General features: G+C 45.6%; 38 non-coding genes and 1 pseudogene across 38 annotated transcripts in view; all 39 read right to left on the reverse strand.

Moving 5' to 3' along the window:
* LOC118951659 overlaps positions 1–84 on the reverse strand; it is a 119-nt gene extending 35 nt beyond the window's left edge. Inside the window, exon 1 of the ribosomal RNA XR_005043058.1 lies at positions 1–84. This exon is cut by the window's left edge and continues 35 nt beyond it. This is a non-coding gene — a ribosomal RNA (5S ribosomal RNA).
* Positions 85–261: 177 nt separating this feature from the next.
* LOC118951730 lies at positions 262–380 on the reverse strand. Its single transcript, XR_005043129.1, has one exon. It is a non-coding gene; the product is annotated as a 5S ribosomal RNA (ribosomal RNA).
* Positions 381–557: 177 nt separating this feature from the next.
* LOC118951827 lies at positions 558–676 on the reverse strand. Its single transcript, XR_005043229.1, has one exon. It is a non-coding gene; the product is annotated as a 5S ribosomal RNA (ribosomal RNA).
* Positions 677–853: 177 nt separating this feature from the next.
* LOC118951825 lies at positions 854–972 on the reverse strand. Its single transcript, XR_005043226.1, has one exon. It is a non-coding gene; the product is annotated as a 5S ribosomal RNA (ribosomal RNA).
* A 177-nt stretch (positions 973–1,149) lies between these two features.
* Positions 1,150–1,268, reverse strand: LOC118951809. Its single transcript, XR_005043210.1, has one exon. It is a non-coding gene; the product is annotated as a 5S ribosomal RNA (ribosomal RNA).
* A 260-nt stretch (positions 1,269–1,528) lies between these two features.
* Positions 1,529–1,647, reverse strand: LOC118951731. The gene has a single exon (XR_005043130.1). It is a non-coding gene; the product is annotated as a 5S ribosomal RNA (ribosomal RNA).
* A 177-nt stretch (positions 1,648–1,824) lies between these two features.
* On the reverse strand, positions 1,825–1,943 carry LOC118951732. The gene has a single exon (XR_005043131.1). It is a non-coding gene; the product is annotated as a 5S ribosomal RNA (ribosomal RNA).
* A 177-nt stretch (positions 1,944–2,120) lies between these two features.
* Positions 2,121–2,239, reverse strand: LOC118951854 (annotated as a pseudogene).
* Positions 2,240–2,416: 177 nt separating this feature from the next.
* On the reverse strand, positions 2,417–2,535 carry LOC118951810. Its single transcript, XR_005043211.1, has one exon. It is a non-coding gene; the product is annotated as a 5S ribosomal RNA (ribosomal RNA).
* A 260-nt stretch (positions 2,536–2,795) lies between these two features.
* Positions 2,796–2,914, reverse strand: LOC118951733. Its single transcript, XR_005043132.1, has one exon. It is a non-coding gene; the product is annotated as a 5S ribosomal RNA (ribosomal RNA).
* Positions 2,915–3,174: 260 nt separating this feature from the next.
* LOC118951734 lies at positions 3,175–3,293 on the reverse strand. The gene has a single exon (XR_005043133.1). It is a non-coding gene; the product is annotated as a 5S ribosomal RNA (ribosomal RNA).
* A 260-nt stretch (positions 3,294–3,553) lies between these two features.
* On the reverse strand, positions 3,554–3,673 carry LOC118951839. The gene has a single exon (XR_005043241.1). It is a non-coding gene; the product is annotated as a 5S ribosomal RNA (ribosomal RNA).
* A 177-nt stretch (positions 3,674–3,850) lies between these two features.
* LOC118951829 lies at positions 3,851–3,969 on the reverse strand. Its single transcript, XR_005043231.1, has one exon. It is a non-coding gene; the product is annotated as a 5S ribosomal RNA (ribosomal RNA).
* A 177-nt stretch (positions 3,970–4,146) lies between these two features.
* Positions 4,147–4,265, reverse strand: LOC118951735. Its single transcript, XR_005043134.1, has one exon. It is a non-coding gene; the product is annotated as a 5S ribosomal RNA (ribosomal RNA).
* A 177-nt stretch (positions 4,266–4,442) lies between these two features.
* LOC118951736 lies at positions 4,443–4,561 on the reverse strand. The gene has a single exon (XR_005043135.1). It is a non-coding gene; the product is annotated as a 5S ribosomal RNA (ribosomal RNA).
* Positions 4,562–4,821: 260 nt separating this feature from the next.
* LOC118951828 lies at positions 4,822–4,940 on the reverse strand. Its single transcript, XR_005043230.1, has one exon. It is a non-coding gene; the product is annotated as a 5S ribosomal RNA (ribosomal RNA).
* A 177-nt stretch (positions 4,941–5,117) lies between these two features.
* On the reverse strand, positions 5,118–5,236 carry LOC118951738. Its single transcript, XR_005043137.1, has one exon. It is a non-coding gene; the product is annotated as a 5S ribosomal RNA (ribosomal RNA).
* A 260-nt stretch (positions 5,237–5,496) lies between these two features.
* LOC118951840 lies at positions 5,497–5,616 on the reverse strand. The gene has a single exon (XR_005043242.1). It is a non-coding gene; the product is annotated as a 5S ribosomal RNA (ribosomal RNA).
* Positions 5,617–5,793: 177 nt separating this feature from the next.
* LOC118951739 lies at positions 5,794–5,912 on the reverse strand. The gene has a single exon (XR_005043138.1). It is a non-coding gene; the product is annotated as a 5S ribosomal RNA (ribosomal RNA).
* Positions 5,913–6,172: 260 nt separating this feature from the next.
* Positions 6,173–6,291, reverse strand: LOC118951670. Its single transcript, XR_005043069.1, has one exon. It is a non-coding gene; the product is annotated as a 5S ribosomal RNA (ribosomal RNA).
* Positions 6,292–6,468: 177 nt separating this feature from the next.
* LOC118951823 lies at positions 6,469–6,587 on the reverse strand. The gene has a single exon (XR_005043224.1). It is a non-coding gene; the product is annotated as a 5S ribosomal RNA (ribosomal RNA).
* A 260-nt stretch (positions 6,588–6,847) lies between these two features.
* On the reverse strand, positions 6,848–6,967 carry LOC118951841. Its single transcript, XR_005043243.1, has one exon. It is a non-coding gene; the product is annotated as a 5S ribosomal RNA (ribosomal RNA).
* Positions 6,968–7,144: 177 nt separating this feature from the next.
* Positions 7,145–7,263, reverse strand: LOC118951740. The gene has a single exon (XR_005043139.1). It is a non-coding gene; the product is annotated as a 5S ribosomal RNA (ribosomal RNA).
* Positions 7,264–7,440: 177 nt separating this feature from the next.
* LOC118951741 lies at positions 7,441–7,559 on the reverse strand. Its single transcript, XR_005043140.1, has one exon. It is a non-coding gene; the product is annotated as a 5S ribosomal RNA (ribosomal RNA).
* A 177-nt stretch (positions 7,560–7,736) lies between these two features.
* LOC118951742 lies at positions 7,737–7,855 on the reverse strand. The gene has a single exon (XR_005043141.1). It is a non-coding gene; the product is annotated as a 5S ribosomal RNA (ribosomal RNA).
* A 260-nt stretch (positions 7,856–8,115) lies between these two features.
* Positions 8,116–8,234, reverse strand: LOC118951681. The gene has a single exon (XR_005043080.1). It is a non-coding gene; the product is annotated as a 5S ribosomal RNA (ribosomal RNA).
* Positions 8,235–8,411: 177 nt separating this feature from the next.
* LOC118951743 lies at positions 8,412–8,530 on the reverse strand. The gene has a single exon (XR_005043142.1). It is a non-coding gene; the product is annotated as a 5S ribosomal RNA (ribosomal RNA).
* Positions 8,531–8,790: 260 nt separating this feature from the next.
* On the reverse strand, positions 8,791–8,909 carry LOC118951744. Its single transcript, XR_005043143.1, has one exon. It is a non-coding gene; the product is annotated as a 5S ribosomal RNA (ribosomal RNA).
* Positions 8,910–9,086: 177 nt separating this feature from the next.
* LOC118951745 lies at positions 9,087–9,205 on the reverse strand. Its single transcript, XR_005043144.1, has one exon. It is a non-coding gene; the product is annotated as a 5S ribosomal RNA (ribosomal RNA).
* A 177-nt stretch (positions 9,206–9,382) lies between these two features.
* LOC118951746 lies at positions 9,383–9,501 on the reverse strand. Its single transcript, XR_005043145.1, has one exon. It is a non-coding gene; the product is annotated as a 5S ribosomal RNA (ribosomal RNA).
* A 260-nt stretch (positions 9,502–9,761) lies between these two features.
* LOC118951693 lies at positions 9,762–9,880 on the reverse strand. Its single transcript, XR_005043092.1, has one exon. It is a non-coding gene; the product is annotated as a 5S ribosomal RNA (ribosomal RNA).
* A 177-nt stretch (positions 9,881–10,057) lies between these two features.
* LOC118951704 lies at positions 10,058–10,176 on the reverse strand. Its single transcript, XR_005043103.1, has one exon. It is a non-coding gene; the product is annotated as a 5S ribosomal RNA (ribosomal RNA).
* A 177-nt stretch (positions 10,177–10,353) lies between these two features.
* On the reverse strand, positions 10,354–10,472 carry LOC118951747. The gene has a single exon (XR_005043146.1). It is a non-coding gene; the product is annotated as a 5S ribosomal RNA (ribosomal RNA).
* A 260-nt stretch (positions 10,473–10,732) lies between these two features.
* On the reverse strand, positions 10,733–10,851 carry LOC118951749. The gene has a single exon (XR_005043148.1). It is a non-coding gene; the product is annotated as a 5S ribosomal RNA (ribosomal RNA).
* A 177-nt stretch (positions 10,852–11,028) lies between these two features.
* On the reverse strand, positions 11,029–11,147 carry LOC118951750. Its single transcript, XR_005043149.1, has one exon. It is a non-coding gene; the product is annotated as a 5S ribosomal RNA (ribosomal RNA).
* Positions 11,148–11,324: 177 nt separating this feature from the next.
* Positions 11,325–11,443, reverse strand: LOC118951751. The gene has a single exon (XR_005043150.1). It is a non-coding gene; the product is annotated as a 5S ribosomal RNA (ribosomal RNA).
* A 260-nt stretch (positions 11,444–11,703) lies between these two features.
* On the reverse strand, positions 11,704–11,822 carry LOC118951715. The gene has a single exon (XR_005043114.1). It is a non-coding gene; the product is annotated as a 5S ribosomal RNA (ribosomal RNA).
* A 177-nt stretch (positions 11,823–11,999) lies between these two features.
* Positions 12,000–12,118, reverse strand: LOC118951752. The gene has a single exon (XR_005043151.1). It is a non-coding gene; the product is annotated as a 5S ribosomal RNA (ribosomal RNA).
* A 177-nt stretch (positions 12,119–12,295) lies between these two features.
* Positions 12,296–12,414, reverse strand: LOC118951753. Its single transcript, XR_005043152.1, has one exon. It is a non-coding gene; the product is annotated as a 5S ribosomal RNA (ribosomal RNA).
* Positions 12,415–12,500: the final 86 nt, after the last annotated feature.

Consider the following 12,500-nt stretch of genomic DNA (forward strand, 5'->3'; position numbering starts at 1 on the left):
ATCCAAGTACTAACCAGGCCCAACCCTGCTTAGCTTCCGAGATCGGACGAGATCAGGCGTACTCAGGCCGGTGTGGCCGTAAGCGAAAGGCAATCTCAAAAAGTGGATGAAATTGCATATACTGTAGCCATAATTTGTAGCACAGATTGTTGGATGAAATACAAACTAACCTTGCTTACTTATTTCAAAGCGAGGGCACATATTTCAGCCTTGTGGGAAAAAACGGACAAAGAGTTGAAATTCCACAAGGCAGTGACAAAAAGCTTACAGCACCTGGTATTCCCAGGCGGTCTCCCATCCAAGTACTAACCAGGCCCGACCCTGCTTAGCTTCCGAGATCGGACGAGATCAGGCGTACTCAGGCCGGTGTGGCCGTAAGCAAAAGGCAATCTCAAAAAGTGGATGAAATTGCATATACTGTAGCCATAATTTGTAGCACAGATTGTTGGATGAAATACAAACTAACCTTGCTTACTTATTTCAAAGCGAGGGCACATATTTCAGCCTTGTGGGAAAAAACGGACAAAGAGTTGAAATTCCACAAGGCAGTGACAAAAAGCTTACAGCACCTGGTATTCCCAGGCGGTCTCCCATCCAAGTACTAACCAGGGCCGACCCTGCTTAGCTTCCGAGATCGGACGAGATCAGGCGTACTCAGGCCGGTGTGGCCGTAAGCGAAAGGCAATCTCAAAAAGTGGATGAAATTGCATATACTGTAGCCATAATTTGTAGCACAGATTGTTGGATGAAATACAAACTAACCTTGCTTACTTATTTCAAAGCGAGGGCACATATTTCAGCCTTGTGGGAAAAAACGGACAAAGAGTTGAAATTCCACAAGGCAGTGACAAAAAGCTTACAGCACCTGGTATTCCCAGGCGGTCTCCCATCCAAGTACTAACCAGGCCCGACCCTGCTTAGCTTCCGAGATCGGACGAGATCAGGCGTACTCAGGCCGGTGTGGACGTAAGCGAAAGGCAATCTCAAAAAGTGGATGAAATTGCATATACTGTAGCCATAATTTGTAGCACAGATTGTTGGATGAAATACAAACTAACCTTGCTTACTTATTTCAAAGCGAGGGCACATATTTCAGCCTTGTGGGAAAAAACGGACAAAGAGTTGAAATTCCACAAGGCAGTGACAAAAAGCTTACAGCACCTGGTATTCCCAGGCGGTCTCCCATCCAAGTACTAACCAGGCCCGCCCCTGCTTAGCTTCCGAGATCGGACGAGATCAGGCGTACTCAGGCCGGTGTGGCCGTAAGCGAGAAACTATCTCTTGGTGCACTATGTAAAGTCAAAGTGAGCCTGATTAACAGCTGTTGCATTTCCACCATTTAGATAAGCATCTTTGTGTCACTCAAAAAGTGGAAGAAATTGCATATACTGTAGCCATAATTTGTAGCACAGATTGTTGGATGAAATACAAACTAACCTTGCTTACTTATTTCAAAGCGAGGGCACATATTTCAGCCTTGTGGGAAAAAACGGACAAAGAGTTGAAATTCCACAAGGCAGTGACAAAAAGCTTACAGCACCTGGTATTCCCAGGCGGTCTCCCATCCAAGTACTAACCAGGCCCGACCCTGCTTAGCTTCCGAGATCGGACGAGATCAGGCGTACTCAGGCCGGTGTGGCCGTAAGCGAAAGGCAATCTCAAAAAGTGGATGAAATTGCATATACTGTAGCCATAATTTGTAGCACAGATTGTTGGATGAAATACAAACTAACCTTGCTTACTTATTTCAAAGCGAGGGCACATATTTCAGCCTTGTGGGAAAAAACGGACAAAGAGTTGAAATTCCACAAGGCAGTGACAAAAAGCTTACAGCACCTGGTATTCCCAGGCGGTCTCCCATCCAAGTACTAACCAGGCCCGACCCTGCTTAGCTTCCGAGATCGGACGAGATCAGGCGTACTCAGGCCGGTGTGGCCGTAAGCGAAAGGCAATCTCAAAAAGTGGATGAAATTGCATATACTGTAGCCATAATTTGTAGCACAGATTGTTGGATGAAATACAAACTAACCTTGCTTACTTATTTCAAAGCGAGGGCACATATTTCAGCCTTGTGGGAAAAAACGGACAAAGAGTTGAAATTCCACAAGGCAGTGACAAAAAGCTTACAGCACCTGGTATTCCCAGGCGGTCTCCCATCCAAGTACTAACCAGGCCCGACCCTGCTTAGCTTCCGAGATCGGACAAGATCAGGCGTACTCAGGCCGGTGTGGACGTAAGCGAAAGGCAATCTCAAAAAGTGGATGAAATTGCATATACTGTAGCCATAATTTGTAGCACAGATTGTTGGATGAAATACAAACTAACCTTGCTTACTTATTTCAAAGCGAGGGCACATATTTCAGCCTTGTGGGAAAAAACGGACAAAGAGTTGAAATTCCACAAGGCAGTGACAAAAAGCTTACAGCACCTGGTATTCCCAGGCGGTCTCCCATCCAAGTACTAACCAGGCCCGCCCCTGCTTAGCTTCCGAGATCGGACGAGATCAGGCGTACTCAGGCCGGTGTGGCCGTAAGCGAGAAACTATCTCTTGGTGCACTATGTAAAGTCAAAGTGAGCCTGATTAACAGCTGTTGCATTTCCACCATTTAGATAAGCATCTTTGTGTCACTCAAAAAGTGGAAGAAATTGCATATACTGTAGCCATAATTTGTAGCACAGATTGTTGGATGAAATACAAACTAACCTTGCTTACTTATTTCAAAGCGAGGGCACATATTTCAGCCTTGTGGGAAAAAACGGACAAAGAGTTGAAATTCCACAAGGCAGTGACAAAAAGCTTACAGCACCTGGTATTCCCAGGCGGTCTCCCATCCAAGTACTAACCAGGCCCGACCCTGCTTAGCTTCCGAGATCGGACGAGATCAGGCGTACTCAGGCCGGTGTGGCCGTAAGCGAGAAACTATCTCTTGGTGCACCATGTAAAGTCAAAGTGAGCCTGATTAACAGCTGTTGCATTTCCACCATTTAGATAAGCATCTTTGTGTCACTCAAAAAGTGGAAGAAATTGCATATACTGTAGCCATAATTTGTAGCACAGATTGTTGGATGAAATACAAACTAACCTTGCTTACTTATTTCAAAGCGAGGGCACATATTTCAGCCTTGTGGGAAAAAACGGACAAAGAGTTGAAATTCCACAAGGCAGTGACAAAAAGCTTACAGCACCTGGTATTCCCAGGCGGTCTCCCATCCAAGTACTAACCAGGCCCGACCCTGCTTAGCTTCCGAGATCGGACGAGATCAGGCGTACTCAGGCCGGTGTGGCCGTAAGCGAGAAACTATCTCTTGGTGCACCATGTAAAGTCAAAGTGAGCCTGATTAACAGCTGTTGCATTTCCACCATTTAGATAAGCATCTTTGTGTCACTCAAAAAGTGGAAGAAATTGCATATACTGTAGCCATAATTTGTAGCACAGATTGTTGGATGAAATACAAACTAACCTTGCTTACTTATTTCAAAGCGAGGGCACATATTTCAGCCTTGTGGGAAAAAACGGACAAAGAGTTGAAATTCCACAAGGCAGTGACAAAAAGCTTACAGCACCTGGTATTCCCAGGCGGGTCTCCCATCCAAGTACTAACCAGGCCCGACCCTGCTTAGCTTCCGAGATCGGACGAGATCAGGAGTACTCAGGCCGGTGTGGCCGTAAGCGAAAGGCAATCTCAAAAAGTGGATGAAATTGCATATACTGTAGCCATAATTTGTAGCACAGATTGTTGGATGAAATACAAACTAACCTTGCTTACTTATTTCAAAGCGAGGGCACATATTTCAGCCTTGTGGGAAAAAACGGACAAAGAGTTGAAATTCCACAAGGCAGTGACAAAAAGCTTACAGCACCTGGTATTCCCAGGCGGTCTCCCATCCAAGTACTAACCAGGCCCGACCCTGCTTAGCTTCCGAGATCGGACGAGATCAGGCGTACTCAGGCCGGTGTGGGCGTAAGCGAAAGGCAATCTCAAAAAGTGGATGAAATTGCATATACTGTAGCCATAATTTGTAGCACAGATTGTTGGATGAAATACAAACTAACCTTGCTTACTTATTTCAAAGCGAGGGCACATATTTCAGCCTTGTGGGAAAAAACGGACAAAGAGTTGAAATTCCACAAGGCAGTGACAAAAAGCTTACAGCACCTGGTATTCCCAGGCGGTCTCCCATCCAAGTACTAACCAGGCCCGACCCTGCTTAGCTTCCGAGATCGGACGAGATCAGGCGTACTCAGGCCGGTGTGGCCGTAAGCGAAAGGCAATCTCAAAAAGTGGATGAAATTGCATATACTGTAGCCATAATTTGTAGCACAGATTGTTGGATGAAATACAAACTAACCTTGCTTACTTATTTCAAAGCGAGGGCACATATTTCAGCCTTGTGGGAAAAAACGGACAAAGAGTTGAAATTCCACAAGGCAGTGACAAAAAGCTTACAGCACCTGGTATTCCCAGGCGGTCTCCCATCCAAGTACTAACCAGGCCCGACCCTGCTTAGCTTCCGAGATCGGACGAGATCAGGCGTACTCAGGCCGGTGTGGCCGTAAGCGAGAAACTATCTCTTGGTGCACCATGTAAAGTCAAAGTGAGCCTGATTAACAGCTGTTGCATTTCCACCATTTAGATAAGCATCTTTGTGTCACTCAAAAAGTGGAAGAAATTGCATATACTGTAGCCATAATTTGTAGCACAGATTGTTGGATGAAATACAAACTAACCTTGCTTACTTATTTCAAAGCGAGGGCACATATTTCAGCCTTGTGGGAAAAAACGGACAAAGAGTTGAAATTCCACAAGGCAGTGACAAAAAGCTTACAGCACCTGGTATTCCCAGGCGGTCTCCCATCCAAGTACTAACCAGGCCCAACCCTGCTTAGCTTCCGAGATCGGACGAGATCAGGCGTACTCAGGCCTGTGTGGCCGTAAGCGAAAGGCAATCTCAAAAAGTGGATGAAATTGCATATACTGTAGCCATAATTTGTAGCACAGATTGTTGGATGAAATACAAACTAACCTTGCTTACTTATTTCAAAGCGAGGGCACATATTTCAGCCTTGTGGGAAAAAACGGACAAAGAGTTGAAATTCCACAAGGCAGTGACAAAAAGCTTACAGCACCTGGTATTCCCAGGCGGTCTCCCATCCAAGTACTAACCAGGCCCGACCCTGCTTAGCTTCCGAGATCGGACGAGATCAGGCGTACTCAGGCCGGTGTGGCCGTAAGCGAGAAACTATCTCTTGGTGCACCATGTAAAGTCAAAGTGAGCCTGATTAACAGCTGTTGCATTTCCACCATTTAGATAAGCATCTTTGTGTCACTCAAAAAGTGGAAGAAATTGCATATACTGTAGCCATAATTTGTAGCACAGATTGTTGGATGAAATACAAACTAACCTTGCTTACTTATTTCAAAGCGAGGGCACATATTTCAGCCTTGTGGGAAAAAACGGACAAAGAGTTGAAATTCCACAAGGCAGTGACAAAAAGCTTACAGCACCTGGTATTCCCAGGCGGGTCTCCCATCCAAGTACTAACCAGGCCCGACCCTGCTTAGCTTCCGAGATCGGACGAGATCAGGAGTACTCAGGCCGGTGTGGCCGTAAGCGAAAGGCAATCTCAAAAAGTGGATGAAATTGCATATACTGTAGCCATAATTTGTAGCACAGATTGTTGGATGAAATACAAACTAACCTTGCTTACTTATTTCAAAGCGAGGGCACATATTTCAGCCTTGTGGGAAAAAACGGACAAAGAGTTGAAATTCCACAAGGCAGTGACAAAAAGCTTACAGCACCTGGTATTCCCAGGCGGTCTCCCATCCAAGTACTAACCAGGCCCGACCCTGCTTAGCTTCCGAGATCGGACGAGATCAGGCGTACTCAGGCCGGTGTGGCCGTAAGCGAGAAACTATCTCTTGGTGCACCATGTAAAGTCAAAGTGAGCCTGATTAACAGCTGTTGCATTTCCACCATTTAGATAAGCATCTTTGTGTCACTCAAAAAGTGGAAGAAATTGCATATACTGTAGCCATAATTTGTAGCACAGATTGTTGGATGAAATACAAACTAACCTTGCTTACTTATTTCAAAGCGAGGGCACATATTTCAGCCTTGTGGGAAAAAACGGACAAAGAGTTGAAATTCCACAAGGCAGTGACAAAAAGCTTACAGCACCTGGTATTCCCAGGCGGTCTCCCATCCAAGTACTAACCAGGCCCAACCCTGCTTAGCTTCCGAGATCGGACGAGATCAGGCGTACTCAGGCCGGTGTGGCCGTAAGCGAAAGGCAATCTCAAAAAGTGGATGAAATTGCATATACTGTAGCCATAATTTGTAGCACAGATTGTTGGATGAAATACAAACTAACCTTGCTTACTTATTTCAAAGCGAGGGCACATATTTCAGCCTTGTGGGAAAAAACGGACAAAGAGTTGAAATTCCACAAGGCAGTGACAAAAAGCTTACAGCACCTGGTATTCCCAGGCGGTCTCCCATCCAAGTACTAACCAGGCCCGACCCTGCTTAGCTTCCGAAATCGGACGAGATCAGGCGTACTCAGGCCGGTGTGGCCGTAAGCGAGAAACTATCTCTTGGTGCACCATGTAAAGTCAAAGTGAGCCTGATTAACAGCTGTTGCATTTCCACCATTTAGATAAGCATCTTTGTGTCACTCAAAAAGTGGAAGAAATTGCATATACTGTAGCCATAATTTGTAGCACAGATTGTTGGATGAAATACAAACTAACCTTGCTTACTTATTTCAAAGCGAGGGCACATATTTCAGCCTTGTGGGAAAAAACGGACAAAGAGTTGAAATTCCACAAGGCAGTGACAAAAAGCTTACAGCACCTGGTATTCCCAGGCGGGTCTCCCATCCAAGTACTAACCAGGCCCGACCCTGCTTAGCTTCCGAGATCGGACGAGATCAGGAGTACTCAGGCCGGTGTGGCCGTAAGCGAAAGGCAATCTCAAAAAGTGGATGAAATTGCATATACTGTAGCCATAATTTGTAGCACAGATTGTTGGATGAAATACAAACTAACCTTGCTTACTTATTTCAAAGCGAGGGCACATATTTCAGCCTTGTGGGAAAAAACGGACAAAGAGTTGAAATTCCACAAGGCAGTGACAAAAAGCTTACAGCACCTGGTATTCCCAGGCGGTCTCCCATCCAAGTACTAACCAGGCCCGACCCTGCTTAGCTTCCGAGATCGGACGAGATCAGGCGTACTCAGGCCGGTGTGGCCGTAAGCGAAAGGCAATCTCAAAAAGTGGATGAAATTGCATATACTGTAGCCATAATTTGTAGCACAGATTGTTGGATGAAATACAAACTAACCTTGCTTACTTATTTCAAAGCGAGGGCACATATTTCAGCCTTGTGGGAAAAAACGGACAAAGAGTTGAAATTCCACAAGGCAGTGACAAAAAGCTTACAGCACCTGGTATTCCCAGGCGGTCTCCCATCCAAGTACTAACCAGGCCCGACCCTGCTTAGCTTCCGAGATCGGACGAGATCAGGCGTACTCAGGCCGGTGTGGCCGTAAGCGAAAGGCAATCTCAAAAAGTGGATGAAATTGCATATACTGTAGCCATAATTTGTAGCACAGATTGTTGGATGAAATACAAACTAACCTTGCTTACTTATTTCAAAGCGAGGGCACATATTTCAGCCTTGTGGGAAAAAACGGACAAAGAGTTGAAATTCCACAAGGCAGTGACAAAAAGCTTACAGCACCTGGTATTCCCAGGCGGTCTCCCATCCAAGTACTAACCAGGCCCGACCCTGCTTAGCTTCCGAGATCGGACGAGATCAGGCGTACTCAGGCCGGTGTGGCCGTAAGCGAGAAACTATCTCTTGGTGCACCATGTAAAGTCAAAGTGAGCCTGATTAACAGCTGTTGCATTTCCACCATTTAGATAAGCATCTTTGTGTCACTCAAAAAGTGGAAGAAATTGCATATACTGTAGCCATAATTTGTAGCACAGATTGTTGGATGAAATACAAACTAACCTTGCTTACTTATTTCAAAGCGAGGGCACATATTTCAGCCTTGTGGGAAAAAACGGACAAAGAGTTGAAATTCCACAAGGCAGTGACAAAAAGCTTACAGCACCTGGTATTCCCAGGCGGTCTCCCATCCAAGTACTAACCAGGCCCAACCCTGCTTAGCTTCCGAGATCGGACGAGATCAGGCGTACTCAGGCCGGTGTGGCCGTAAGCGAAAGGCAATCTCAAAAAGTGGATGAAATTGCATATACTGTAGCCATAATTTGTAGCACAGATTGTTGGATGAAATACAAACTAACCTTGCTTACTTATTTCAAAGCGAGGGCACATATTTCAGCCTTGTGGGAAAAAACGGACAAAGAGTTGAAATTCCACAAGGCAGTGACAAAAAGCTTACAGCACCTGGTATTCCCAGGCGGTCTCCCATCCAAGTACTAACCAGGCCCGACCCTGCTTAGCTTCCGAGATCGGACGAGATCAGGCGTACTCAGGCCGGTGTGGCCGTAAGCGAGAAACTATCTCTTGGTGCACTATGTAAAGTCAAAGTGAGCCTGATTAACAGCTGTTGCATTTCCACCATTTAGATAAGCATCTTTGTGTCACTCAAAAAGTGGAAGAAATTGCATATACTGTAGCCATAATTTGTAGCACAGATTGTTGGATGAAATACAAACTAACCTTGCTTACTTATTTCAAAGCGAGGGCACATATTTCAGCCTTGTGGGAAAAAACGGACAAAGAGTTGAAATTCCACAAGGCAGTGACAAAAAGCTTACAGCACCTGGTATTCCCAGGCGGTCTCCCATCCAAGTACTAACCAGGCCCGACCCTGCTTAGCTTCCGAGATCGGACGAGATCAGGCGTACTCAGGCCGGTGTGGCCGTAAGCGAAAGGCAATCTCAAAAAGTGGATGAAATTGCATATACTGTAGCCATAATTTGTAGCACAGATTGTTGGATGAAATACAAACTAACCTTGCTTACTTATTTCAAAGCGAGGGCACATATTTCAGCCTTGTGGGAAAAAACGGACAAAGAGTTGAAATTCCACAAGGCAGTGACAAAAAGCTTACAGCACCTGGTATTCCCAGGCGGTCTCCCATCCAAGTACTAACCAGGCCCGACCCTGCTTAGCTTCCGAGATCGGACGAGATCAGGCGTACTCAGGCCGGTGTGGCCGTAAGCGAAAGGCAATCTCAAAAAGTGGATGAAATTGCATATACTGTAGCCATAATTTGTAGCACAGATTGTTGGATGAAATACAAACTAACCTTGCTTACTTATTTCAAAGCGAGGGCACATATTTCAGCCTTGTGGGAAAAAACGGACAAAGAGTTGAAATTCCACAAGGCAGTGACAAAAAGCTTACAGCACCTGGTATTCCCAGGCGGTCTCCCATCCAAGTACTAACCAGGCCCGACCCTGCTTAGCTTCCGAGATCGGACGAGATCAGGCGTACTCAGGCCGGTGTGGCCGTAAGCGAGAAACTATCTCTTGGTGCACCATGTAAAGTCAAAGTGAGCCTGATTAACAGCTGTTGCATTTCCACCATTTAGATAAGCATCTTTGTGTCACTCAAAAAGTGGAAGAAATTGCATATACTGTAGCCATAATTTGTAGCACAGATTGTTGGATGAAATACAAACTAACCTTGCTTACTTATTTCAAAGCGAGGGCACATATTTCAGCCTTGTGGGAAAAAACGGACAAAGAGTTGAAATTCCACAAGGCAGTGACAAAAAGCTTACAGCACCTGGTATTCCCAGGCGGTCTCCCATCCAAGTACTAACCAGGCCCAACCCTGCTTAGCTTCCGAGATCGGACGAGATCAGGCGTACTCAGGCCGGTGTGGCCGTAAGCGAAAGGCAATCTCAAAAAGTGGATGAAATTGCATATACTGTAGCCATAATTTGTAGCACAGATTGTTGGATGAAATACAAACTAACCTTGCTTACTTATTTCAAAGCGAGGGCACATATTTCAGCCTTGTGGGAAAAAACGGACAAAGAGTTGAAATTCCACAAGGCAGTGACAAAAAGCTTACAGCACCTGGTATTCCCAGGCGGTCTCCCATCCAAGTACTAACCAGGCCCAACCCTGCTTAGCTTCCGAGATCGGACGAGATCAGGCGTACTCAGGCCGGTGTGGCCGTAAGCGAAAGGCAATCTCAAAAAGTGGATGAAATTGCATATACTGTAGCCATAATTTGTAGCACAGATTGTTGGATGAAATACAAACTAACCTTGCTTACTTATTTCAAAGCGAGGGCACATATTTCAGCCTTGTGGGAAAAAACGGACAAAGAGTTGAAATTCCACAAGGCAGTGACAAAAAGCTTACAGCACCTGGTATTCCCAGGCGGTCTCCCATCCAAGTACTAACCAGGCCCGACCCTGCTTAGCTTCCGAGATCGGACGAGATCAGGCGTACTCAGGCCGGTGTGGCCGTAAGCGAGAAACTATCTCTTGGTGCACTATGTAAAGTCAAAGTGAGCCTGATTAACAGCTGTTGCATTTCCACCATTTAGATAAGCATCTTTGTGTCACTCAAAAAGTGGAAGAAATTGCATATACTGTAGCCATAATTTGTAGCACAGATTGTTGGATGAAATACAAACTAACCTTGCTTACTTATTTCAAAGCGAGGGCACATATTTCAGCCTTGTGGGAAAAAACGGACAAAGAGTTGAAATTCCACAAGGCAGTGACAAAAAGCTTACAGCACCTGGTATTCCCAGGCGGTCTCCCATCCAAGTACTAACCAGGCCCGACCCTGCTTAGCTTCCGAGATCGGACGAGATCAGGCGTACTCAGGCCGGTGTGGCCGTAAGCGAAAGGCAATCTCAAAAAGTGGATGAAATTGCATATACTGTAGCCATAATTTGTAGCACAGATTGTTGGATGAAATACAAACTAACCTTGCTTACTTATTTCAAAGCGAGGGCACATATTTCAGCCTTGTGGGAAAAAACGGACAAAGAGTTGAAATTCCACAAGGCAGTGACAAAAAGCTTACAGCACCTGGTATTCCCAGGCGGTCTCCCATCCAAGTACTAACCAGGCCCGACCCTGCTTAGCTTCCGAGATCGGACGAGATCAGGCGTACTCAGGCCGGTGTGGCCGTAAGCGAAAGGCAATCTCAAAAAGTGGATGAAATTGCATATACTGTAGCCATAATTTGTAGCACAGATTGTTGGATGAAATACAAACTAACCTTGCTTACTTATTTCAAAGCGAGGGCACATATTTCAGCCTTGTGGGAAAAAACGGACAAAGAGTTGAAATTCCACAAGGCAGTGACAAAAAGCTTACAGCACCTGGTATTCCCAGGCGGTCTCCCATCCAAGTACTAACCAGGCCCGACCCTGCTTAGCTTCCGAGATCGGACGAGATCAGGCGTACTCAGGCCGGTGTGGCCGTAAGCGAGAAACTATCTCTTGGTGCACCATGTAAAGTCAAAGTGAGCCTGATTAACAGCTGTTGCATTTCCACCATTTAGATAAGCATCTTTGTGTCACTCAAAAAGTGGAAGAAATTGCATATACTGTAGCCATAATTTGTAGCACAGATTGTTGGATGAAATACAAACTAACCTTGCTTACTTATTTCAAAGCGAGGGCACATATTTCAGCCTTGTGGGAAAAAACGGACAAAGAGTTGAAATTCCACAAGGCAGTGACAAAAAGCTTACAGCACCTGGTATTCCCAGGCGGTCTCCCATCCAAGTACTAACCAGGCCCAACCCTGCTTAGCTTCCGAGATCGGACGAGATCAGGCGTACTCAGGCCGGTGTGGCCGTAAGCGAAAGGCAATCTCAAAAAGTGGATGAAATTGCATATACTGTAGCCATAATTTGTAGCACAGATTGTTGGATGAAATACAAACTAACCTTGCTTACTTATTTCAAAGCGAGGGCACATATTTCAGCCTTGTGGGAAAAAACGGACAAAGAGTTGAAATTCCACAAGGCAGTGACAAAAAGCTTACAGCACCTGGTATTCCCAGGCGGTCTCCCATCCAAGTACTAACCAGGCCCGACCCTGCTTAGCTTCCGAGATCGGACGAGATCAGGCGTACTCAGGCCGGTGTGGCCGTAAGCGAAAGGCAATCTCAAAAAGTGGATGAAATTGCATATACTGTAGCCATAATTTGTAGCACAGATTGTTGGATGAAATACAAACTAACCTTGCTTACTTATTTCAAAGCGAGGGCACATATTTCAGCCTTGTGGGAAAAAACGGACAAAGAGTTGAAATTCCACAAGGCAGTGACAAAAAGCTTACAGCACCTGGTATTCCCAGGCGGTCTCCCATCCAAGTACTAACCAGGCCCGACCCTGCTTAGCTTCCGAGATCGGACGAGATCAGGCGTACTCAGGCCGGTGTGGCCGTAAGCGAAAGGCAATCTCAAAAAGTGGATGAAATTGCATATACTGTAGCCATAATTTGTAGCACAGATTGTTGGATGAAATACAAACTAAC

Source organism: Oncorhynchus mykiss, unplaced genomic scaffold (assembly GCF_013265735.2).
Source record: "Oncorhynchus mykiss isolate Arlee unplaced genomic scaffold, USDA_OmykA_1.1 un_scaffold_333, whole genome shotgun sequence".
NCBI classification, from domain to species: domain Eukaryota; kingdom Metazoa; phylum Chordata; class Actinopteri; order Salmoniformes; family Salmonidae; genus Oncorhynchus; species Oncorhynchus mykiss.